The 26,181-nt window shown below is 49.2% G+C and overlaps 2 long non-coding RNA genes and 6 other non-coding genes across 11 annotated transcripts; 2 read left to right on the plus strand and 6 right to left on the minus strand.

The window, feature by feature from the left end:
- Positions 1 to 383: 383 nt before the first annotated feature.
- Positions 384 to 15,973, minus strand: LOC147376272 (uncharacterized). Its single transcript, XR_015160908.1, has 2 exons — positions 11,157 to 15,973; positions 384 to 10,447 (listed from the first exon to the last, which is right to left on the minus strand). It is a non-coding gene; the product is annotated as an uncharacterized LOC147376272 (long non-coding RNA).
- Positions 1,402 to 25,084, plus strand: LOC147376273 (uncharacterized). Of its 4 annotated transcripts, none has more exons than XR_015160912.1 (3): positions 1,402 to 10,339; positions 18,562 to 18,750; positions 23,397 to 25,084. It is a non-coding gene; the product is annotated as an uncharacterized LOC147376273 (long non-coding RNA). The 4 variants fall into 4 exon arrangements; XR_015160910.1 differs by having other exon boundaries at positions 18,562 to 18,662; XR_015160909.1 differs by having other exon boundaries at positions 18,562 to 25,084.
- TRNAN-GUU (transfer RNA asparagine (anticodon GUU)) lies at positions 2,721 to 2,794 on the minus strand. The gene has a single exon. It is a non-coding gene; the product is annotated as a tRNA-Asn (tRNA).
- Positions 3,780 to 3,851, minus strand: TRNAE-UUC (transfer RNA glutamic acid (anticodon UUC)). Its single transcript has one exon. It is a non-coding gene; the product is annotated as a tRNA-Glu (tRNA).
- Positions 4,741 to 4,813, minus strand: TRNAV-CAC (transfer RNA valine (anticodon CAC)). Its single transcript has one exon. It is a non-coding gene; the product is annotated as a tRNA-Val (tRNA).
- Positions 5,452 to 5,525, minus strand: TRNAN-GUU (transfer RNA asparagine (anticodon GUU)). Its single transcript has one exon. It is a non-coding gene; the product is annotated as a tRNA-Asn (tRNA).
- TRNAQ-CUG (transfer RNA glutamine (anticodon CUG)) lies at positions 8,983 to 9,054 on the plus strand. The gene has a single exon. It is a non-coding gene; the product is annotated as a tRNA-Gln (tRNA).
- Positions 15,573 to 15,736, minus strand: LOC147376279 (U1 spliceosomal RNA). Its single transcript, XR_015161755.1, has one exon. It is a non-coding gene; the product is annotated as a U1 spliceosomal RNA (small nuclear RNA).
- Positions 25,085 to 26,181: the final 1,097 nt, after the last annotated feature.

The raw sequence follows: 26,181 nt of genomic DNA on the forward strand, positions 1-26,181 counted from the left end.
GTATTGACTTGTTTCTGAGAAAATATATTTAAACAGGGGAAAAAAATACATCAAAGCAGTGGGCCTTGCTTGACTTCCCTGGGGGTACAGTGGATAGGAATCTGCCTGCCAGTGGAGGGGAAACAGGTCCGATCCCTGGTCTGGGAAGATTCCACATGCCGCAGAGCAACTAAAACCCTCGAGCCACCGCTACCAAGCCTGTGTGCTGCCACTACTGAAGCCCATGCACCTAGACTCTGTGCTCTGAAACAGGAGAAGCCACTGCAACGAGAAGCCTGCACGCGCCAACTAGAGAGAACCCACACAAAGCAACTAATACAGGGCAGCCAAAAATAAATAAAATAAATAAATTTTTAAAAAAAATTAGCGAGCCTTATTTAAGGTGAAAGCAGAGTCAATGATGTTTATTAGCGACACTTGCCAGTGTGAGAAACAAAATGAAATACAATTAAGCGATATTGGAGGAATCTCACTGAGGAAAATAGGAATTCTGTAATACACTTATGAGTCCCCAGTGTATAAAACTGTGCTTGAAGTCATGGCTAGTCATTCCTTTTTCTTGAGGGCTGAACTTGCTTATGGTTCTGGAAGTATTCAATCTTGATTTGCAGGGTTGTCAGAAGTGTTCACGTTGCTGACTTCATTGCTTCTTTGCAAAGATATGTCTTTTCCTCTGCATTCTGTAGTCTGATTTCAACAATCCTTACCTCACTTGTTGACTATTTTCAGCTATTTAGAAACTTTCATATACCAGTGAAAGAAACTGTCTGTTCCATGCTAAAAATTCAGTATCCTTCCTGTGTTAATCTCTTACGACACTTGTGCAGTGCTTGACTAGGATAGACTGGGCCCACCTGGATTTGACCAAACAGTGGAAAGAGGAGAAGTGGACAACTTCTCACTGGGGCCGTGCCACATCCCAGGAAATACCAGAATCATCAAGACAAGCAGCAATGAAAAAAGCCTCATGGTCCAGCGTAACTGTCTTCTACCTCACAGGGAACGGACCCCTGTCAACCACCACTCAATGTGGATTATCCCCAGAAGTTCACTTCCTAAAATGAGACCAGATTCCCACATTGATAGGAGAAATTGCGGGTATGCGCGCTGAATCGCTTCAGTCGTGTCCAGACCCTGTGCAACCCTATGGACGGTATCCTGCCAGGCTCCTCTGTCAGATGGGATTCTCCAGGCAAGAATACTGGAGTGCGTTGCCGTGCCCTACTCCAGGGGATCTTCCTGACCCAGGGATCGAACACCATGTAACTTACATCTTCCGCAATGGCAGGCAGGTTCTTCACCACTAGCGAGCGCCATCTTATCAGTGATGAACAAATCAGAGAGAGAACATATTTGTCCCCAAACCACACGGTACAAAAACGTCAAAACGCACAGTCTCTGCACATAAGATTTAATAGAAGAACAGCGCAAACAGGAGCCAATGGCTCTAAGGGTCCGGGCCTGAAGCAGGAGCCTGCGAGGGGCAGGATTCCGCGGGCTCTCACGACATGTGAGTTAGCCCATGTGATGGGCTAACTTTTATCAGTTCCGTTCAGTCGCTCGGTCGTGTCCGACTCTTCCAAAAAATAACCAAACCAAAAAACTGTCAAGGAATAAAGTAAATGGGGTGTTCCGTGGTAACACCCCACTTTATAGGAGGAGGGACAGGCACCGAATTTTTTTTCCTCACGTTAAAAGTGTAACCAAAGTTTGTAAATAAAAGAAGAAAGGGGAGAAGGAAAAAGGCTCTGGGATCAGTGAGATTTTTCTCTTTGGATAAGTTGCTCGGCAGAAAGAGGCCATCCTGGCCATCTTCTCTGGACCCGGTTGACCAGGTCACCGGACAAAACAATGGACAGTTACTGGAGGACTTTAAAAGTGGTCAGTGACTAACTCTCCACCATAAGCAGTAGAGCACCTCTGTGTAATGCCACAGCGTCCCTCTATTGTCTTTCCCCTTAGTTGGGTCAGGAGGCCACTGCTCCCTTTGTTAGTTAAGAGAATCATAGAGAGATGTATAGAAAAATTGTTGTGTTGCCAAAGTAATTGAAGAAAGGGACACCGAACGACTGGAAAATAATTTGAAATACGACTCAGTCCCGCTTCTGTGGAAGGCAAATTTGCAGGACTTACCAACTTAAGAAGCATATAAACACTCAAGGAAGCGACTGCACTTCCAGGTTTCTACACTGTGGAAATAAATACCTGCACGAATGGTCAGAAGTGTGAGTACAATAATGATGGTTGCAGCATATCTGTCATCATAAAACCATGAAACCAAATAATACATGAACCATGTAGGAAATGCCTTTCTAAAAAATAATGCAGAGGCTAATGATGACGGTGGGTTCACTGATAACATTATTGACAGGACAATTGCTAAGTGCTGGCCTCCTTTTACAGGTGAAAAACCTGGGGCACATAAGGTATAACTTACTTGTCTAAGTCTATGTACTTGGCAGAATAAAGACTTGACCCCACCAGAAACTGGATCCCTTGATCTGTCTCAGGAGGTCCTGCCTTAGGCAAGTATGAGTGAATAGGAATACACTTGCACTTGCAGAGTACAGGGTGGGAAAGGTGAGGTGGCCCAGACTGGCAGCAGTCCGGAGGTGACTAGGACCCCGAATGCAGGAGAGCATATTTTTGTGTGGGCCAAGAACCGCTTGAATGGTCGTCGGCACGGAAAACCTTGAATGGGTTCTAAAACCTCGACCGCCCGTCCCTGGGTGGGCTCGAACCACCAACCTTCCGGTTAACAGCCGAACGCGCTAACCGATTGCGCCACAGAGACAGGACCACACCGGGCCCCTCGACTCTTTGTGCTGGAGACAAGAATTCCCAGGACGTGCCTCCTGCTCCGCGGAGAAACGGTGCCGGTTCCAAAGCCTCGGGAAAACGGAAAGATGAGAACGGTGAATCACATCGGACCTGAGACTGGGTCAAGACCAGGAGAAGACTACACAAAACACCATTATCCCAGGACAGCCACCCAAGCAGACAATTCCGGAAAGCTCTCGAGAATACTTCCCCTCCCTCTGATGCATCTCCCACCTGGTCCACTCATCCTCCCACCACAGGAAAGAAGGCTTCCCCTTTGTGTTCTGGGCACAGAGAGCCAGGCAAGAGCCAAGGGGGCAGCTGCACTTCCCCATGGGTCTTCCCGAGGTAGGTGGTTCTAGCGCTCAGGCTGACCCAAGACCCCACTGTCCATCAAGACGACCCGGAGGAGTCCGGATAGCAGGCGGTCCTGGGGGTGGGGGTGGGGGTGGGGTGGGGTATTCCTACAAGCGCAGAGCATGCCTGGCCTGCACTTCCTGGAGATCCGACTCGAACTCCCCCGGAAGCTTCTCTGCATCCTAAAGAGAATGGATTTCAGGTTTCCATGGAGAGAGTGACAAAGCAAACGTGGGAAAATGTGAACTGTGCGGCTGAGTACAGAATACACGATGTTACTATTCTTGTAACTTGGATGTATGTTTTGGAGGGTTTGGGGTTTGGTTTTGAATGAATCTTTGGAACTCGAGTCCCTGATTCTCTTTGGATGAAAACTCTGTAAGGAAGACTCTGGGTTTCTAACAAGCAGAGAGAAAAGAGTGGAGAGGAGAGCTGGGCAGCCCAGGCTGTTCACTGCATCCGGGGAGTCTCCTCCAGCCTGCCTGATGTCAAGGACCCTGAGGCCGGGACTCAGTGCAGACGCTCTACTGCACTGGACCTTGAAGCAAAAGACAATTCTGATCTGGACAGGAAGACATCGAGGAATGGAGAAGAAAACAGCTTTCCCTGACCGGGAATCGAACCCGGGCCGCGGCGGTGAAAGCGCCGAATCCTAGCCACTAGACCACCAGGGAACCGCGGAGGAAAGTGGACTTGGCTGTCCAGGTGAAAATTGAGAGTGCAAAGATGAAACCAGAGATGCAGAGAACAGGAAAGGAAATGTCCCAGCGCCCCCACGGCTGTATGCAGCTGTGCAAGGCTCGCAGCCCTTCAAATCCCCGTTCCTGGGAGACGCTTCTCGTTCTGAGACCAGGTCACAAACTATCCGGTTGGGTCCCTCCTGGTCCAGCTCTAGCGCTGTGTGCTGCCGAGCCCAGGGCATGCTCTCTTTGTGAACCTCGGTATTCCCTCGAGTCAGGGACTCGACTTGGCTTTCAGCGGGTGATGAGCGGATCCGTCTACCTCCAGATCTCTGACCTGGCTCCGGGGCCTCTCCTGACGACCGCACGGGTACCGGTTCCTTTCCCTCCGCGACCGGCTCAGTTCGTGGAGCCTTAAATTCTTCACTTCCGTGTCTTTGGCTGGAGCCCACGGTGAGACCTTGGTGCGGTCTCTTTTCTTCTACCAGGGAGATAAAACTGCTCCTCAGGTGTTCCGAGGTGGGGGAAAGCAAGTGAGCGTCACGGGAATGAACTCCATGGTTTTCAGAGACAATCTGTGAACACGTGGAAGAGACCCAGGGGCCCGACAGGGAGCCAAGGCTCGGGGTTTCAGGACGTAAGGGTGACTCGAAGTCAGTCTTGTCCTTGCCCGCCCCGGGGATGAACTGGGCCTGGATTCACAGGGACTCGGAGCAGAGAAAGGAAGGCTGCTTGCTAGTGCTGAGTAGACTTCCAGGTGGTCACCAACTCCTCCTACAGCTACGTCCTCTGCTTCACCCCGAGCCTTTGGAACCTTGTGGTTTTGCCAATCAGAAAACAAATCTCGGTAGGAGAGGGCGGGGTGGGAAGAAAATAAGCGGTCTGTTTCCGCCCGGTTTCGAACCGGGGACCTTTCGCGTGTGAGGCGAACGTGATAACCACTACACTACGGAAACAGGACACCCGGTACCGCTTAACACCGTATCCATGAAAACCCGAGGTCCCGCCATCGGTATCTAGACCACCAATTTTTAACACTCAAACGGGAACCTTGAAGCCCCAGGCTCTCTCAGGCACGGAGACGGCGGCTCCCGAGGGCTCTGCTTTAGGGTTCCTCCTCTCCCCTCAAGTGAGGACCCTCGGGCCCCCACAGGCTGCCTTCGGGTTCCCGCACCCAACCCAGAGTCGTCAGACCCTAAGCTCCGCACCCGATCGCAGGGGTCGCCCACCACCGCCCCTCCCCGCCCCTCCCACCCCCCCACCCCACCCCCGCCGACTCCCCGGCTCCGGGAAGCCGCAGGGGGTGGGGGGTGCGCCCGAGGCCCAGGAGACCCCGCAGCCCAGCAGCGTGGACGCCGTCCCTCCGCCCCTGCGGACCCGCGCCTCGGTGACCCTTTTCACGGCGCCGGCGGTCAGCGCTCTGGGCTCTCAGGAATGACCGACGCTTCCAATCCACCCGGGACCCGCCCTCCCGGCTGCTCCTTTGCACCTGACTCCTGTGCTCTTTCTCCGCAAGCCGGCTCGCCGCAGCCCTTCTCCGGTGTCCTCTTAGCAAAAGGGAGTCTCTTTGGTGGTCTCTAAAATCTCACCCCACCGTCCCTGGGTGGGCTCGAACCACCAACCTTTCGGTTAACAGCCGAACGCGCTAACCGATTGCGCCACAGAGACAGCACTACAGGCCTTTTCTGGACTCTGTATGGAGTAGACACGTACTCATTCCCAGGGTAAGTCCCCTGCCCCCAGGGATACGGCGCCACGTCCTTGCCCCCTACCCGCCACAGATGCCAGCGCCCTCAGAGATACCGGGATCCAGGGTTCGGACCCTCCGGGCCTGAATCGAACGAGATCCAAGGACAGCTGAACACCCGGTGGGCTCCCATGATGGCTCTTCCCGTATCCTCGCCTACACTCAATGAATGAGAGTTTGCCCACCCTGGCAAAGGCCTCCGGGGCCGAGGTTGTGCTTAGGTTTCCTGTGTCCACCAGGCGATTTCCACCAGGACAGAGGTCGTGGGGATGGTCGCCCCGTGTCCGCACGCCCAGGACAGGGTCTGGCACTCACCGGGACGCTCTAGGACTTGGATGAATATACATTGTCGTCTTTAGCCCTTCGTCCCATTAAGACCCCTGAGAATGGAAATACGGAAAAGTTTTCGAAGAGCGAAAAGTTCTTTTGAAATGCCTTTATGCCGGTTGTTAGATTTCGCGGCATCCCGTGAGGCGGGCAACGGAAAGGTCTCGGGTGCTCCGGCTGTGCCCAGCTGGGTAGGCTGCGTCCTGTGGGGTCCACGTGGGAGCGGGAAAGGGCGGGAAGTGAATGCCAAGCTGGGAAGGTGGGTTTGGGAGGAAGGCATTGAGACCTGTCAGGATCTTGGGCAGGGATCCCGAGAGAGGAGCATTGTCCCAGTCCGGTAACAGGGTGGGGAAGGAAGGAAAGAGCTGGTGCCCGCAGGAAAGCAGGAGGCAAGACGAGGAGGGGAGGGGAAAGCTGAGAGGGGAAGGCCAGGGAGGGGAGGATCAAAGAATTTGTGCTTCCACCGGTCCCTGCTCCTTCTCTTGCCTTCTCTCTTCTTCTTGCTCTTCTTCCCATCCCTCCAACTGAGAGATGTTGACACAGCCACATCTGAGAAGAAAGACCCAACGAATCTGTGCTCAGGAGCACAAGCTCTGGGTTGTAAAAATGGTTCTGCCCTGTGTGGCCTTGAACAAATAAAGAAAACTTTGGGTATCTCCCTACTTTCTTGTGCAAAATGGGAGCAATAAGAGCATTCTTCTTCACGCTGCTGTTGTCAGATGTGCCTCGGTTTAGAAACTACTGGATCAATAATGCTATAGGCAGCAAAATCATAAATACTATTATCATAATCCTCTGAATCTTTTGACAACCACGATCCTTATTTATTTTACCTGAAAGTCGCCTTCTGCTTCTAGAAATTTCTGTAAACTGATTGCTCTTGCGGTTTGCTCCGCTGTGGCCAGACCACCCCCTTGATCGCCAGTTCTCTGCTTGCTAGACGGGGACCCATGTGCAGGTTGGAGGAAATGAGAAGAGTACGGAGCGGTGGGGGAAATGAGCCTTTGCGCATCCTTTGGAGAGGCACCCCTCTGGGACCGGTGGGGTCCTCCCACTGCCTTCTTTGGTTTCAAGGGAGCTCCAGGAGGGCAGGGATCTGGTGGCGGTCGCTCTTGTGTCCCCTCGCCGAGAACAACTTGAGGGCCTCCTCACTCAGTCTCCCAGAGACCCTCAGAGTGTCCTGCCCAGAGAGCAAGGTATTCGTGCTTCCTGGGATGGTGGGAAATATTCCCGCATCCTCCTCCGAACTGTGGAAATCGGAGGTGGTGGAGGAGCGCTAGCGACAGAAGAAGGAGGTCCAGAAAGACAGGGCGGAATGGGAGGGGAAGGAGCTGCAAACAGGGGATGAGGAGAAAGAGAGCGAGGAAGAAGAGGAGATGAGGAGAAAGAGAGCAAGGAAGAAGGGGAGATGAGAGAGAGGTGGAGCCGTACAAAGGGAGGACCAGGATACAGCGGGAGGACCAGCGAGAGGGAAGCGGCAGTGGAGGAGAGGGAGGAGGAGGAGTTACGTCCCCAGGGTAGTTCCGTTCACTGGCCCCCAGCACAGGCAGCTCCCACCACATCCCCACCAGCTCCTTAGCTCTCAGATCCAACACCCAGGCTTTCGTCCCTCAAAGACCGTCTCTCCACCCATTGCGGTTCTAACCTCATTTGATTTTTCTCCCTGCCCCTTGTGAGAGCCTGCTTCTCTAGGTTTCCTGGCCATTCCGTGATCTGTCAACATACTTTCTGTGCATTTCTTCTGTATCAGCCAGAGACCATTACTGGTCCTTGCACTCATAAACTTTGACCGACCTTCAAGGGCTCCTGGAGGAGCACTTTGTGTTGTTAGTTACCCCTCAGCTTCTTGATTTTCCAAAAGGAAGTTTCATCTTTTCATCCCGGAGCTGTGAACTTCCTCCTCCTAAGAGGAGCCTCCCCTTTGTCTCCTTCCTCCTGTGTCAACCTCTGTTCCAGTCTCTGGGAAACAAATACGTGTCTCCAGGCAACACTGGCCACCTTTCCGACTCCTTTCTTTGGGCTGCAGCTCTCTTCTTCAGATGCTGTTTTTTTTCTGTTCTGTGTATTGGATGAGGGAAGAAATGGCTCTGGGATAGAATGAAGAAGTAAAGATTATTACTTTGAGACATCATGTGGATGTATACTTGTTATACATGTAAATATTTAGTGTGGTGGTATTTTGTGTACATAAATACTGTCTACACTGTAAGACAACTTGGATACATACCTTCTAAATATGTGTACACTCTTCTTTTTTAAATCGTGCCATTTCTGGATATGTTAAGAAATTGGAATGAAACTGACGTGACCAAGCTCTGACAAGAATCTGTGACTGCTTAAGTGTCAGAGCCCTGCCTCGTGGGCTCCACGACACGTGGTTGATTTTGAGCCACCCCAGGTGCTTTCGGCCTGGTTTGTCTGAGGGTTTTGTGTAAATGTTCATCTTTCCTTATACTGTAAACCTGACAAATTTTGGGAGAAAAGCTTACCCCCCAAATCAGAACTGTATGGAGAAGAAAAGGAGAGTTCTCCTGCCTTCATTTGCGCTCCACACACTTTATATATTACACATAAGAGGCGGGGGCGGCGGCTTTGGAGTGTAATGGGTGCTACAAGAAAGCCAAGGGACCCAGGAGATCCCACCTCCTGCCCTGACGATCACCTGCCCTCTCTGGGCTCTGGGGAAAGGGTGAAGGCAAAGGAAAGGAAAATAACACTCTTATTTGCAGAAATTTTACCTCAGCATGGGACACTCTGGCAAACCGAGGCAGAATATGCGGTTGATGAGGGTGACTTAAGGGGCCCTTCCCTGACCAGAAACCCAGAGTGGAACGTTTACTTCATTTTCTGAGGTGCCAGTGAACTGAGAGATGTCAGTCAAAGGAGAGGAGCAGAGGGAAATCAAAGAGGGATGAACACCAAAGCGGGTCATCCGTATTCAGATCTTGTCGGGTCCTTGGAAGAACTTCCCTGAGATTATGGGTGGGGAATATGGAGCCTAAAGAAGCAGGTACCCTTCTCTGGCGATGGAAAGAAGTTGGCTTTCAAAGGGGTTCCATGGTGTAATGGTGAGCACTCTGGACTCTGAATCCAGCGATCCGAGTTCAAATCTCGGTGGGACCTTTCTGTTTAATTACAAGAAGGACACGTTTTACTCCCCTCATAGGACCTGCTTTCCGGCTCCCGCGACCCCCAGCGGCGTAGCTCACACGGACCCTGCGGACAGGTGTGGGGCCGACCGGGACCGGGGGCGTCCTCGCTGGGCCCGGGCGGCTCTGCCCATCCCTGGGCATCGGAGGGCCGGCGCCTCTCCTGCTCCCCGCCCCGCCCCCCTCGGCCAGAGGCGCAGCGACCCAGCCAGTGCCGCTCCCTCGTCGGGTCCCCTGGGTCTCGGGGGTAAGAGGCAGAGGCTGCGCCCACCGAGTCCTGCCCCACGAGGAGGCTTCACACCGCACGCCTTGTAACTGCACGGTTGTCCCGGTGCGTAAATGGCGGCGGGGAGGGGCTGCGATGTCGCTGATCAACCAGGATGGCAGCTTTCGGGTGGAAGGTTCCAGACCTGACTGGAATGAACTGTGTTTTATTCAGGCTCTCTATCATTCCGAATATTAATTGATCTTGTCCCAGTTTATTATGATTTTATTCAGAGTTTCTCGCTCCTAAGTCTCCGCTGGGCACGCAAAGCTGCTGTTCGGCCAAGATTTGAACCTTGACTCCTGGAAATCGCGTCCTCTGGTCCCAAGCTCAGCCCGAAAGAGGAGCGGGAGTCGCGGATTCCGGCGTCTGAGGAGACCCCAGGTCCCTGACCCACGGCCGCCCGGCCAGGCTGCTCCGGGGCCGAAGGCGCGACGAGCCGCTCGGAGTCCGCACCCCCGGCCGGGCCCCCTTCGTCCTGCCGGGACTCTGCTCCACCGAGAAGACGCCCCACTTGTGTCCTCTACTGCTCGGGAGGAAAATATGGATGAGGCCCGTGATGGACTTGAAAAGCCAGTGAAAGTGCTCCCTTCGCGGTGCTGAGGAGCATCTCTCTGATGCTTGTATTTTGGAACTTTCATCGGTTACAAAGGACTCAATGACGCAGCTGTCTTTGGAGGACGGGAAAAGAAAGGTGTGAGGCCGGCGAAAAGATCCGAGGAAGGGCAAGGGCAGGAGAGAAGAGAGGATGAGCCAGAAGGGAGAAAGGGACTGGAAGGGAGAGGAGCGGGCGGGTACCGCGGCGGGGACGGTCGCTGAGTTGGGGCGACCAGAGCGAGCGCCTCACTCTGGAGCAGTTCCCACCCTTTACTGACGCGTCCGGGAACCCGGTTCACCCTCAATCGCAAAGCTGCTGGCCTGGCATTTGTCCTGGCCAAGTTTCCTTCGCGGGTTCCGTGCGGAGCCGGTGAGGTGGGCTGTGCAGAGTCTGCAGGTGAGTGGAAGTCCTGGCGGCTGCTTTGGGGATGACTGGCGGGCAGGGAACCGCACACACTCCACTTTTCCCCTTTGCAGGCCGGTCTGCAGGGCCTGGGGTGGGAAACTGGAAAACCGGAGCGTCAGTATTTATTTAGAGATAAGGAGATAAATAGCCAAACAGTTGGTTACCTGAACCGAAAGTGTTTATTCTTGGAAAAAAAAGAAATGTGGGATGGGATCAGGGTCCACTTTCTCCCATAACAAGTTTTGGGGCATATGTAATTGACTCTCTCTCTCTTTCTCTCTCTCTCTCTCTCTCTCTCTCTCTGTATATATATATATATATAAAACTGTATATAATATATATGTACATATATTACTGCATATAATGTATACCTATCTATTATATGAGTAAAACTCACTGCTTGTGTGTCCAACTTAAATTTTTATGTAATTATATGTGCCAAGCTTTTAAAATTTTGGGTCTAGTATCGTGTGTAGGAATGTTTTCCACTGTAAAAACGTAAAAAAAAAAAAAAAAAAAAGGATGGGGGGGGGCATTCTCAAAGCAAGCAATTGGACCATTAGTCCCCCTTTGATGAGCTGATCACATGAGGTGGTAAACAAACTGGCAGATCCTCTCAGCCCAGGAGGTCACTGCTTTCGTCTCTCTAGGAAGGTTCACAGTCACTGAAAAGTGTCAGTAACAAATAAAATCACACCCAATCTTTATGCAGTGTTGCTCCCAAAATGCAAGAGCTTACACCCAGTGAAGACATGCAAAGCGCCAAGTGCCCAGGCATGGTCTACAAGTTTTAAGTGGGTTTACTCACTTAATCCTTTCAAAAGGCTTGCATCATGTCATCATCCTCATTTCACATATGAGGAACCTGAGACATAGAAAGGTTAAGTAACTTGTCAAGTCAGTCAGTGAGTGGGATTTGAAAGCAGGAATTTGAACTGAAGCCTTCCTGGCTCCACAGGATATCCTACCAAAGAGGAACACAAACCGTAAAGATGCTTGACAAGAAATTTAAGTCCGTATATTTCTTTTGAAAAAACACCCAAGAGGAGTCACGTAACAGGCATTCAGTTCAGTTGCTCAGTCGTGTCCAACAGGCTTCCCTGTCCATCGCCAACTCCCGGAGCTTGCTCAAACTCAAGTCCATCCAGCCAGTGACGCCATCCAACCATCTCGTCCTCTGTCGTCCCCTTCTCCTCCTGCCTTCAATCTTTCCCAGCGACAGGGGCTTTTCCAGCGAGTCAGTTCTTCGCATCAGGTGGCCAAAGTATTGGAGCTTCCACTTCAGCATCAGTCCTTCCGAAGAATATTTGGGGCTGATTTCCTTTACGATTGACTGGTTGGGTCTCCTTGCAGTCCAAGGGACTCTCAAGAGTCTTCTCCAACACCACCGTTCAAAAGCTTCAGTTCTTCGGCACTCTGCTTTCTTGATGGTCCAACTCTCACATCCATACACGACTACTGGAAAAACCATAGCTTTGACTAGACAGACCTTTGTTGGCCACTGCTGAGTGTTCCAAATTTGCCGGAGTAATGAGTGTAGCACTTTCACAGCATCATCTTTTAGGATTTGAAATAGCTCAGCTGGAATTCCATCACCTCCACCAGCTTTGTTCGTAGTGATGCTTCCTAAGGCCCACTTGACTACACACTCCAGGATGTCCGGCTCTAGGTCAGTGATCACACCATCGTGGTTATCTGGGTCATGAAGATCTCTTTTGTATAGTTCTTCTGTGTATTCTTGCCACCTCTTCTTAATATCTTCTGCTCCTGTTAGGCCCATACCGTTTCTGTGCTTAATTGTGTCCATCCGTGCATGAAATGTTCCCTTGGTAGCTCTAATTTTCTTGAAGAGATCTCTAGTCTTTCCCTGAGGAAGGCGTTCTTATCTCTCCTTGCTATTCTTTGGAACTCTGCATTCAGATGGGTATATCTTTCCTTTTCTCCTTTGCCTTTCGCTTCCTTTCTTTTCTCAGCTATTTGTAAGGCCTCCTCAGACAACCATTTTGCCTTTTTGCATTTCTTTTTCTTGGCGATGGTTTTGATCACTGCCTCCTGTACAGTGTTACGAACCTCCGCCCACAGTTCTTCAGGCACTCTGTCTAAATATATGTATGTAAGAAAATAGGCTGCCACCCGTAGTCCCGACCCCCGGAATTAACTACTGTTATTCTAAGTTTTGGCAAAACATATATATGCTTAGTTTATAAAATTAAAATGATGCAGAAAATACAAATATGTAAAACTTTGAGACATGTTAAATTCAAAAATAACTTCTGTTAAGGTAGTTACATATTGACGGAGTCATTTCGGTATATCAACAGAGAGGAAAAAAATACATCGTAGCTCAGTTGGTAAAGAATCTGCCTGCAATGCAGGACACCCGGGTTTGATTCCTGGGTCGGGACGATCCCCTGGAGAAGGAAATGGCAACCCTCTCCAGTATTCTTGCCTGGAGAATCCCATGGACAGAGGAGCCTGGCAGGCTACAGTCCACGGGGTCACAAGAGTTGGACACGACTTAGTGACTAAACCACCACCATACTTTTATAAAATAGAGCTCTTATAGATTCTATTTTTAAGCATTCAACTTAATAGTGCATAAATTTCATGGAAGAAAAATAAAGAAAAATGAAGAAATTGTTGAACTTTCAATTAAATTGTCTACACGAGAGATGCTTTTCTGAAAGGATTCCCTAAGGCTTATAATAATAATTTAATTAAGACATTAAATTTGGGGATGATTCTTCTCATTACTTTTAAAAATCAAACGTCTTAAGGTATAATTTGAAAATAATACAACGCATCCATTTCAAGTTTGATGACTTTTGACAAACGAACGTACCCATGGAACCACTATCCTGTTCAAGGAAAAAGAATATCTCCAGAACTCCAGACTGTCCTCTGTGCCCCTTTGCAGTCAGTCCCCCTGCGGCTCCCTGACTCAGGTCATCAGTGATCTCGGTCCTGTCTCTGTGGATCGATTTTTCAGTTCTCGAAATTCACATAAATGGAACCACAGAGTATGTTCTTTTTCCCTCACTCAGCATGATGCGTTTGAGAGTAATCCAGACTGTTGCCATGTATCAGGTATTTGTACCACTTTAGCGAGGAGTACTATTCCTTTGAGTGAATATGTCACAATCCTATATATCTATGCACCTCATGATGGACATTTGAAATGTTTTCAATTTGGGGACTATTACGAACAAAGCTGCTACAAGCAAGTCCCTTTTGTGGGCTCATGCTTTACAAATTCCATTTACATTTTTAAAATTCTTTAATACGAATTTACTTTGAATGGATGTTACATTCACAAAGACAATTTATTGCAGAGTTACAAGTTCATCTTTGATTGTTTCCTATCAGGACATAATCCATTCAAAGTAATATAAGCCACAGGTGTATTTTTGATTATCCCACTTAATCTACACAAGAACTTTATGAAGTACTTTATGACTATTACTTTCATAGGACACTTGCAAAATTGGCCTAGCAAATGGGAGTCGGCCCAAGGTCAAACCGGAAGGCCAGTGGTGGCAACATGACTGAAAAGGAGGCCCCACCCCGCACCCCCCGGAAGCTGCGTTCCTAACTGCAGACCCACCCCCAATGTCTTCCCAATAACCTCGGTGTGTCTGACAGGCCTGGAAACCAATACCCAAGCCGGTCCTCCTCACGGTATTATTTACTGATCGGCTTCTTTGGGTCAGAAACTCCTCCATCAGGGGTCCAGAGCCTAACGGCGTGCACAACCTTGAGGGTGAGGAAATCTGTTAAACACTCCTAAAACCGGTTTTCTCATCGGTTCAGTTCAGTCGCTCATTCGTGTCCGACTCTTTGCGACCCCATGAATCGCAGCCCGCCAGGCCTCCCTGTCCATCACCATCTCCCGGAGTTCACTCGAACTCACGTCCATCGAGTCGCTGATGCCATCCAGCCATCTCATCCTCTGTCGTCCCCTTCTCCTCCTGCCCCCAATCCCTCCCAGCATCAGAGTCTTTTCCAACGAGTCAACTCTTCGCATGAGGTGGCCAAAGTACTAGCGTTTCAGCTTTAGCATCATCATTCCTTCCAAAGAACACCCAGGGCTGATCTCCTTCAGAATGGACTGGTTGGATCTCCTTGCAGTCCAAGGGACTCTCAAGAGTCTTCTCCAACACCACAGTTCAAAAAGCATCAATTCTTCGGCGCATCAGTAAGCCACTAAAAATTAACCTTGGTCTTGGTGCAGATATTTCATATTTGAGCAAGGAAATCTCCCGCTGTTGGGGAGATAGAGTAGGATGTTCTACTTTCACTTTCAATGATCTAGATCCTCGATCTGCATCCTGTGTGCTTTTTGGTTAGTTTTCTTTGCATCACCCCACTCCCAGCACCTCCTCCGATCTCAGAGGCTTCTTGGGGCTGAGCGGATGGACGCGTGCCGTCCCCGAGGCAGCGACGAGGGGGAGGACAGCCCTTCCCGCCATGGTCCTGCCTTTTCTGTTTGGCCCAGTGGTTTCTATTTGCCAGCAGGACTTTGTGAATCAGAAGTGAGCACAACACATCCTGAGAAAGGGGTTGTCGAATAGCCCACAAAACTGCCGACAACTCGACCTGGGGTTTTCTTCTAATCTGTAGTTCAATGTTTTCACATAGGAAGAAAAGGAAAACTACTTTTGACCGAAAGAAAAGAACAAAACAGAACAAAAAAACGTTAGGTGCGATTTCTGCTGCCATTTAAGAAGGGATGTTAAGGAGGTTTCCTAGTTTGCTAACTACTGTAGGCATGTCAGGTGCACAATCGAGGCTGAAACAGACGTACGGCTTTCTGACTGGGAAGGTAAGAGGAGAAGGCCTAGAGAGAAAAGGTGGGGGTGAAGAGAGAACTGGATCCAGAAATGCGAAGAGGCCGCTTGGGGTGAGAAGGGGTGGGTGGGATGGTATCTAAGCACTGTCTCCAGGAAAGACTAGTGCGTGCAAATAAGCAAGGCAGCTGACCACGCAAGACCTGAAGCCTCCGAAAGCAGGACACGGGTGGGAAAACAGCTAGTAGCAGACCCGCACAAAACCGGCAGACTTCGAGAAGTCCGCCCCGCGGCGCCACCCTGGTTTCGTGGGTCTAGCCCAGAAAAAGGACCTTTCCGGCACTCATACTCTATCTCGAGCAACCACATTCAGCAACACTCCCAAGGTTACAGCTCCAGGCCACTGTTAACCTGCTTTTAGCCACAAAGAATGAAACCAGGGGAAAGCGCGAACGCAGTCCCCCACTACCACAAATTATGCAGTCGAGTTTCCCACATTTGGGGAAATCGCAGGGGTCAGCACATCCGGAGTGCAATGGATAAGCCTCGCCCTGGGAAAACCACCTTCGTGATCATGGTATCTCCCCTGCCAGGTAAGTATGAGTTGCCAGCCTGCCGCCCCACCGCAACCTCAGACGCCCTGCACTGTTCACACACGCTCACTTTCCTCCCCGCATCTCTTGGACCTTCTTGGACCTTCCACACAGCGCACCCACGCACTTTCAAGCAGAAACTCCTCAGTTCTCTCCCACGCCACGGGAGACCGTATCGTGTTTCAGCACCAGCTGACGGCCCAGCAGCCCCTGCGCTCGGATATCTACATACGACACGCCCCGTCCGTGACGTCACGGGAACCCGCGCTTCCCTCCAGCCCACGCCCCGCCCTAGGCCCCGCCTCCCTCCTCCCACGCCGTTCGGCCCGGCCAACCGGCCGGCGGGCGCCCTCTGGGGGAAGCGACGTCCGCCTCCCGCTCCTGTTCTCCCACCCCGCTACGTGTTTGGGACCCGGCGCGCTCGGCTGCCTGCCTAACTTTTGTCCTGCCCAGCCCCGGTCTGGCGGTCGGCTGAAGCCTGTACACCTTTTTTCAAATAACGGCGTTCAATGGGGAGAACGGAACATTTAGCAGTCCGGGGGAAACCGGTTCCTTTCAAATCCAGTTGTCTTTGTGATGTAGTATTGTGTGTATGTCTAGTAAAACGCACTAAGCGTCGCGACTGGCCGTGAACTTCTATTTCTTCAGAATTCAATGTCACTGATTGAGAATTTCACTTATGTTTAGCTCAAACATTTTTTATTAGTATTCCTAAATACCTTAGTTTATTTAGTAATTGATGTCTCAGTATCTTATTTTTTTTGAAACTACCTAGTTAATTAATTTACTTCCATCAGTTAAGTCTCAGCACAACTCTAGGACTTTACCAAATATCTGGAAAGGTCATTTGAAGTAGACATCTCTAAAATATAATTTTTTTTAAGAGCTTACCCAAAGCTCTTATCTCATTTACATTTACTTTAAGCTTTCATCATATCAAGTTATTTTCCTCGCAAAAGATATAATAGGGTCTTACTTATTGAACCTAGGTACAATAAAGTTCAAAATTGGGAAAGGAGTATGTCAAGGCTGTAAAATATTGTCTCCCTGCTTATTTAACTTATATGCAGAGTACATCATGCAAAGTGCCAGGCTTTATGCCTCACAAGATGGAGTCACGATTGCCCAGAGAAACATCAACAACCTCAGATATGCAGATGATACCACTCTGATGGCAGAAAGCAAAGAGGAACTAAAGAGCCTCTTGATGAGGATGAAAGAGGATAGTGACAAAACTGGCTTAAAAACAACTTTTTTTTTAACATTCAAAAAACTAAGATCGTGGCATCTGGTCCCATCACTTCATGGCAAATAGATGGGGAAAAAGTGGAAACCATGGCAGATTTTATTTTCTTGTGCTCCAAAATCACTGCGGACGGTGACTGAGAGCCAGAAGAACCGACGGTTTCGATTTGTGGGTGCTGGGTAAGACTCTTGAGAGTCCTCTGGACAGCAAGGAAATCCAACCAGTCAATCCTAAAGGAAATCAACTCTGAGATTAACAAAACTATGCAGATGACAACACCCTCATGGCAGAAAGCGACGAAGAACTGAAGAGCCGCTTGATGACAGTGAAAGAGGAGGGTGAAAAAGTTGGCTTAAAACTCAACATTCAGAAAACTAAGATCGTGGCATCTGGTCCCATCACTTCATGGCAAATAGAGGGGAAACAGTGACAGACTTTATTTTGGGGGGAGGGGGGCTCCAAAACCACTGCAGATGGTGACTGCAGCCATGACATTAAAAGACGCTTGCTCCTTGGAAGAAAAGCTATGAGCAACCTAGACCGCGTGTTAGAAAGCGGAGACATTACTTGCCAACAAAGGTCCGTCTAGTCAAAAGCTATGGTTTTTCCAGTAGTCGTGTATGGATGTGAGAGCTGGACCATCAGGAAAGCTGAGCGCCAAAGAAACGATGCTTTTGAACTGTGGTGTTGGAGGAGACTCTTGAGAGTCCCTTGGACTGCAAGGAGATCCAACCAGTCCATCCTAAAGGAGATCAGTCCTGGGTGTTCACTGGAAGGACTGGTGCTGAAGCTGAAGCTCCAATACTTTGGCCACCTGATGCGAAGAACTGACTCGCTGGAAGAGCCCCTGACGCTGGGAAAGATTGAAGGCAGGAGGAGAAGGGGACGGCAGAGGACAAAATGGTTGGATGGCATCACCGACTCAATGGACATGAGTTTGAGTAAACTCCCGGAGTTGGCGATGGACAGGGAGGCCTGGTGTGCTACAGTCCATGGGGCTGCAAAGAGTCGGACACGACTGAGTGACTGAACTAACAAAAATATACACACTCAAGTAGAACGAACTTTAATGCTGACATTAACAAAAATATAGGCTCAATTATAATGGCTTCTTTGCAGGGGCAACCTCCTCTCCCCTGTCAGGTCAACAGTTTAAGGAAGCCCTCCCAAAGTTAACCTGGTTCCTTCCCTATCTAGGCCCTTTAACGGCTATTGTTGTTCTCCTTTTTAGCCCTTGTTTAACACTGTTGTGGAATCCGGAGTCGCAAAACACACCTCAGGGGACACTCAAGACAGTGGAGTACAGTTTATTACTCCAGGGGGCCCAAGGGCAATCAGTTCCCAGCAAGGACCCTGATGTTTCTGAGAGGCCCAGTTTTAAACCCCCCACTGCATGACTGGTTACCTGGTAGCCACCTCTTTGTTGTGTATGATTGAGTTTTACAACAAGTAGGTGTTAGGAGAACAAACAATTAAGGTTAAAGGCGGGGAACAATGGTTATACCTCAAGGGGGTGGGGGGTGTCTCCATGGTTAATCTAACAGGGGCTGCCTGACCTCGACTACAATCTCTGTCTGTCATCTGTAGGGAGGGAAGTCTTCAGGAGACCTGGTTTTCACTAGCAACGGTTTCCTCACAGGCACAGTTCACATCCAGTCTTTAAGATGGATAACAGGCTTCAAGATGAAGTAAGTCTCTCCTGCTTTCCTCACACTGGTCCAAACATTCCTCCCTTTTGATGCTCATCTTATCTTTAATGAGGGCCATCAGTCATGGGTAAGTATCGCACACGGGGACTATGTAACTAACTGCGGCAGTGAAGAAGGAATTCATAGGGCCTGGACTCCATCTTAGGCCTGTTCATGCTGATCATGCTCGGCCACCTTTCCAGTGGACTCTGAACTCTGTGTTTAGTGCCTATGAACACAACAACAGAAGGATAAGACCCCCTCCAGACAGGGGAACCTTGAAGAGCGTATCTAGGTTACTCATCGCCTAAGAGGAAACATACACTAGTCACCCCTTCCTCCAGACAGGCCATAAATTTTTCTGTATCTATCGGAGTGTAACCTCGGGTTTATTGATTATTGGCTAATTGTTTGACTGTTTGAGCACATGAGCACATAGCACGTGAACGATGGGGTTATTGGGATTGTATTTTCCTTGGTTTATGTAAGTCTCAAGGAATTTGGAGTGGTGGGTACAGACACGAACACATGGGGTATAATAAAAGATTTTCACAAATGCTGGTCAGGGTCCTTGGCTGAGAGGAGACTCTGCCTTGGGCCCGCCGGTGCAATAAACTGCACTCCACTATCCGCATTGTCCTTCTGAGTGAGTTTGTTTCCCGGAACCCGTGGCTACATCATTTGATGCATTGGCCAAGAATCTCCTCACTTTGAGGAGACAGGTCTCATTTGAGGCCACCCCGAGGCTTTGTGGCTTGAATCTCCTAGAGCGGGGCAGGTGCCTTGCCCCTCTGGAAGAATTCAGCCTTTCAACGCCCAGTGTCTTCACTTTGGCAGGTAGTGAACGGCAGCAAGGGAACTGAGCGCTCAGGTGAGGAGGAACCCACCCGGCAGGGTGAAAGAGGGGGCCTCATCACCCCCCTGGGAGGCACTAGAAGGGGCACGGACCCACAGGGCCCTCCAATAGGCAGGCAGCAGCGATTGCTTGGTATACAGGTCTCCGAGCGTGCTACGGTTTAGGAAGGAAATTTGTGAAGGTCATTTAGGAGGTGTGTCCATGCTGTCTCAGGGAAAATTATTACCAGTGATCGCCAGGGGATTTTTAGGATAGGAAACTGGTCCTTGTATGCTCATATTCTGCCCTCCCCCAGGAGGTGTCACGTCTGCTGTGAAATTCTTGACCTCAGAATTGTTAGACTAGAAGGAAGGGGATACATAATGAATTGGCTTTGCCGGAGATGGCCTGGGACATGGGATCTTTAACCCATCTGTGCTTTTATCCGCACCTGATCATGCCCACCAAGGCAGAACCGACTTGAAGGGAGAAACAGTCTTGGACCATGTGGTGGTCTGGTTCGGCTGTGCTGACCGGCAGGTGAAGGCCTGCCGATCCCCCTTCTCCCTCTGAGATCTGTCAGGTAAGGCTCTTCTCACCCCAATTAAGAAGGAGGCAGAATGGCAATTTAAGTGTCATTGATTGGAAATATCAGAAGTACATAGGGTACTGAGAACTTCGTAGACAGAACGAAAAGGAAAAGTAGAAGAAGGTCCGAGAAGGTAAGCAAGATGGGAGGAAGTTAATCTAAGGCAACTGTATTAGAGTGCATGATTAAAAATTCTAAGAAGAGATTAGGAGGAGACTATGGGGTGAAGATGAAGCCTAACCGCCTCCACATACTCTGTGAGGTCGAATGGCCCCTTATGGGAGTAGGGAGGCCACCAGAGAACACCATGAACTTAAAAATAGTGGAAGCAGTCTGTACAGTAGTCACAGGAGAGCCAGGACACCTGGATCAACATCCATATATTGACTCATGGCTGGGGTTAGCTCAAGACCCTCCTACTTGGACAAGGTTCTGTATCCAGAAGGGAAAGGGAAAAATATTAATGGCACAAAAAATGACTGATGATAAAAAAGGAAATTCTACAGAATTTGGACGGGGACGACCTGACCCCCTCCCCCATACTGGATGATGATGCTCATGCCTCCCAGTGCTCCACCAGGACCGGAGGCTGCCTTAATGCCCAATCCAGGGCCAGGTGAAGTCCTGCAGCAGCCACTGCTCCTCCTCCAGCTGTCCCCGGGGTCGTAGAGCCGCCACCTCGTCAGGCTCCGATCCCGGTGACAGAAGCCTCTGGCCAGCACTTCCAGGATCCGGCTCCAGCCAACCGCCCAAGCTATATCCACCTCTCCCCGTGAGTACTGACAAGAAGGGGAGGGAGACGTTGGAATTAAGCAGAGACTGCGCTCTGCCAGAGAGCTGGAGGGAACGAAAGAGAACAGACAAGAGATTTGCAATGCTAGCTGCTGCTCTGGGAAAGTCTATCTCGGGCTCTCCTGAAAACCTCCTCTGCCCCAGGGACAGGACAGTCCTCCAACCGGTCCCAACGGAGGCCCTGGGGCCCCTTTACAGCCAAACCACTGTGCCTGGTGCGTAGCTTTTGGCCACTGGAAGAATGAATGCCCTAAGGCAAGGAAGGAAGAGGAAGCTCCAGCAGTTGTGGGGCTTGCCGACTTGGAAAGTAAATAGGGCTGCTGGGGCTCAGAGATATCAGGTCCCCGAGAGCCCATGGTAACCTTAAAACTGGGGGACCAAAACACTGACTTCATGGTGGATACAGGAGCAGAACTGTCGGTAGTAACAAAACCTGTGGCACCACTGTCCAAAAAGACTACTGCTGTAACTGGGGTATTGGGAGAAGACATGACTAAATCGTTTTGCCAGCCCAGAAAATGTCAGATGGTGGGGGAGCACCGAGTGATTCATGAATTCCTCTGCATTTCTGAGGGCCCAGTACCCCTGTTGGGAAGAGACTTGCTCTCCAAACTAGGAGCACAAGTGACTTTCTCCCCTAAGGAGAGGCCCACCTTCCGGATGGACACTATGACTTATTTGCTGTCTCTCTCAGTACCACCCCAAGATGAGTGGATGTTGTATAAGCCTCCGAAGGAAGAACCGGGTGGGCCGGAAGAGCATGAGAGAGAGCTAACTCAATTATTCCCTGAGGTCTGGGTAAGACAAACCCTCCTCCCCCCCAGGCTGGCTAAACATCAAGCCCCAGTGATAATAGAACTCCATCCAGGCACCATCCTGGTTTGATAGCACCAGTACCCACTACCAATAGGGGCCTGTGCTGGCATACTGCCCCACATCAATAGATTGAAACAAGCGGGCATTCTAGTAGAGTGCCAGTCGGCTTGGAACATGCCGATCCTGCCAGTCAAAAAGGAAGGAAGACAGGACTATAGGCCTATACAGGATCTCAGGCTAGTCAACCAGGCTACTGTGACTTTACACCCCACTGTTCCAAACCCCTATACCTTACTTAGCCTCCTCCTGCCGAGGACTAAATTTTATACTCGCTTAGACCTCAAGGATGCCTTCTTCTGCGTATGCCTTGCCCCAGTGTCACAGCCCATCTTTGCCTTTGAATGGGAAGATCCAGTCGGGGGCACCAAGCAACAGCTCATCTGGACTCCCCCACAAGGGTTTAAGAACTCCCCAGCCATCTTTGGAGAAGCCTTGACTTCTGACCTGAACTCATTCCATCCGAAAGAGTATGGATGTTGGCTCCTACAATATGGGGATGACCTGCTGCTGGCTGCCGAGACCAAGGAAAAATGCTGGAAAGGGATAAAAGCACTGCTCCAGCTGCTGATGGAAGCAGGTTACTGGGTGTCGAAGAAGAAGGCACAGATCTGCAAGGAGGAGGTCAGGTATCTGGGGTTTGTTTTAAAGAAGGACACAGGGTTCCAGACCCTAGTTGGGTCCTATATACTGATGGCACTAGCCTGATAAAACAAGGAAAACGGCTGTCAGGTTAGCCAAAGCGGAAGGGGCCACCAAGACTGAAAAGGGTTGGTGGGAATTGCCAAGTGGCAAATTATTGGTACCGGAGGAGCTGGCACACAATCTGGTAAGCCAAACACACCAAGCGACCACCTAGGCCATGCTGCCTGCCCACAGGTTAATGCTGTCTCTCGGTGTTCAGACAAAAACCTCTGGGTATTTAGCTGAAAGGCACGCTGCCCTTTGAACACCTGGGAGTGGACTTCACTGAAATGAAACCTCACTGACACTACCATTACCTGCTGATCATGGTATGTACATTCTCAGGATGGTTAGAAGCTTTCCCTACCTGGACTGAAAGAGCATCAGAAGTAGCCCGGTGTCTGCTTAGGGAAATAGTTCCCAGATTTGGACTTCCTACCAGCATTGGTTCGGACAATGACCCGGCTTTTGTAGCTGATTTAGTACAACAACTAAGCAAAACTTTAAACATCAAATGGAAACTGCACACTGCATATAGGCCCAGAGTTCTGAGATGGTGGAGTGAACCAACCGGACATTAAAGAGACTCTCCAAATGGATCATAGAGACTGACTGCTCCTGGGTGGACTTGTTTCCGACGGCTCTGCTCAGACTCAGGATGACCCCACAGTCCCAAGGCTATTCTCCATACGAAATTGTGTATGGGAGGCCCCCTCCCATAATAAAACAGGTGTCAACAAATTTGCCTCAGGTAAGGGGGATAGGATTTCACAGCAGATGGAACTGGGTAAGGTAATAAGTCGGGTAACTAAGTTTGTACAAGAAAGGGTGCCGTTCCCCCTTGGGGAACAGATTCATGAGTTTATGCCTGGTGACCAAGTATGGGTCAAAGATTGGAAACATGATTTGCTAGTCCCTTGGTGAAAGGGCCTTTATGTTATTCTAACTACCCCTGCTGCAGTTAAAGTTGCAGGTATTGCCCTTGGATCCATCATACGAGGGTGAAGAGAACATACCACGCAGACCCAAAAAACGCTGAGTGGACTGCACGGAGGGACCCCGCTGACCCTCGAGAGACTAAGACCATCCTTAAGAAGAAGGAAAAGAAGATCCTGGACGAGCCCCTTCAGGATGAAGCTGCATAATCAACTCCTGCTGCTTGGCCTCATCAACATGATTTTGAATTTAACTTCCGTTTCAACTCACGACAATGTTTTTTTTTATCTCATGGGCACGTTCCTACGCAGACCTCCGCAACACTTCCAACCGCTGGGTATGTAGGGCTATGCCTCTGTCAGTGATTGAGGGGCTTCCTTGGTGGGTGTCACCACTCTGCCAAGGAGATTTTAAACCACTCTGCTCTTCTCTGGAATGACAAAAAGAGACTTTCCTCTCTCTTGCCAATCATAACCTCTCCTTGCTCTCTTGGTGTAAGACCTACAGTCAATAGACTTGGGTCATGGGGTTACATTTGATATAAATACCAGTGTAACAAAAGCCTAACCTACTTGTTGTAAATCTACCCCGGTAGCCCCGGTAAATCTATCTTATTTACACGCTAGGTGGACAAGATCCGTGTTTTGATGGTATGAGTATACTGCTGCCTTATTCGTACCCTCTATAGGGACAACAGATATCATGATTAAAGTAGAGGCCTTGACTAATTTCACAAAACAGGCCCTCCTAGAGAGAACAAAAGCCATCCAAGCCTTAAATGAAGAGCAAATCCAAATGAGAAAAGCGGTAATTCACAATAGAATGGCTTTGGACGTACAGCTGCTCAAGGAGGGACTTGTGCTCTAATTAAGGTTGAATGTTGTGTATACATTCCTGACTTATCTGGCAATGTATCGACTGCTTTAGATGACATGAAAAACCAGGTAAAAGCAATGTCAAATGAAAACATTCCTTTCTGGACTTTGGTCCTACCTTGTTGGGTGAAGGCTGATTGGTGGAAAACTATATTTACCACTGTTATAGTTGTCTTGATAGTTCTGCTTTGTGGTCCCTGAATTTTACAATGTATTATGAACTCTGTAACCCGAAGGTTGATGTCATTCTCTCAAATTGGCGGTCGGAGAGCCAGGGTGCAATATATCCCTAGGAATGATGTTCATAATATGAGTTAAGAGCATCAAGAGAGGGGAATGAAGAAGGAATTCATAGGGCCTGGACTCCATCTTAGGCCTGTTCATGCTGATCATGCTCGGCCACCTTTCCAGTGGACTCTGAACTCTGTGTTTAGTGCCTATGAACACAACAACAGAAGGATAAGACCCCCTCCAGACAGGGGAACCTTGAAGAGCGTATCTAGGTTACTCATCGCCTAAGAGGAAACATACACTAGTCACCCCTTCCTCCAGACAGGCCATAAGTTTTTCTGTATCTATCGGAGTGTAACCTCGGGTTTATTGATTATTGGCTAATTGTTTGACTGTTTGAGCACATGAGCACATAGCACGTGAATGATGGGGTTATTGGGATTGTATTTTCCTTGGTTTATGTAAGTCTCAAGGAATTTGGAGTGGTGGGTACAGACACGAACACATGGGGTATAATAAAAGATTTTCACAAATGCTGGTCAGGGTCCTTGGCTGAGAGGAGACTCTGCCTTGGGCCCGCCGGTGCAATAAACTGCACTCCACTATCCGCATTGTCCTTCTGAGTGAGTTTGTTTCCCGGAACCCATGGCTACAACAGCAGGACTGTCAGTCCGGAGGTTTCACATCAAGTTATACACTGGAGAATACAAGGCCCCCAAATTAATAATACAGTGATTAACAAAATAATTACTAAAAGATTCTCCACCAATCAACTTTGATCCAAGAAAATACCGACGCCTAAAAAGGAGGATTATCATTAGACATAGCTTTTACCCAGTTTTTCATGTCGTCTAGAATGGCTGATATATTGCCAGATAAATCAGGGATATATGGAACCACAGTCAATTTAAATTATAGCACGTGTCCCTCCTTGGGCGGTATAAGTATGTCTAAAGCCATCCAATTTTGAATCACTGCCTTTCATTTGTATTCGTTCTTCATTTAAAGCTTGGATTGCCTTTGCGGTGTCCAGGAGGGCCTGTTTCGTGAAGTTAGTTAGAGCTTTTATTTTAATCATCACAGACCTTGCCCATCCTGCATGTAAATAAGGGAAATTTACTGGGGCTTGTTGTAAGGATGGCTTAATATTTCCATGAGCAAAGGCAAATGCTAATAGCCTTGTGTGCAGATGGAAGCTACCAATGTGCCAAGAATAACCCGTCTCTCAAGGAGACTGCGCCTCCCAGAATACAATTATAAGGGAACCTAGAGTTAGAAGGTTTAATTTAAGCATCTAGAAGTACACTTCACGACCCAGAGGGATGGTACGGGGAGGGAGGAGGGAGGAGGGTTCAGGATGGGGAACACATGTATACCTGTGGTAGAGTCATGTTGATATATGGCAAAACCAATACAATATTGTAAAGTTAAAAAATAAAATAAAATTTAAAAAATATGCGACAGCAAAAAAAAAAAAAAGAAATAAAAAAAAATAAAGTGGAAAATAAAATAAAATTAAATTAAATTAAAAAAAAATAGAAGTAGACTTCACTGAGGTAAATCCATGCCAAGGATACAGATATTTGCTGATGATGGTATGTACTTTTATGGGATGGGTAGAAACTTACCCCACCAAGACTGAAAAAGCAAATGAAGTGGCCTGATTCTTGCTGAGAGGCATTATTTCTAGGTTTGGGTTTCCTC

This window comes from Bos grunniens, chromosome 3, assembly GCF_055505025.1.
Source record: "Bos grunniens cultivar Pamir isolate PY7600 chromosome 3, Bosgru_T2T1.0, whole genome shotgun sequence".
Classification (NCBI taxonomy): domain Eukaryota; kingdom Metazoa; phylum Chordata; class Mammalia; order Artiodactyla; family Bovidae; genus Bos; species Bos grunniens.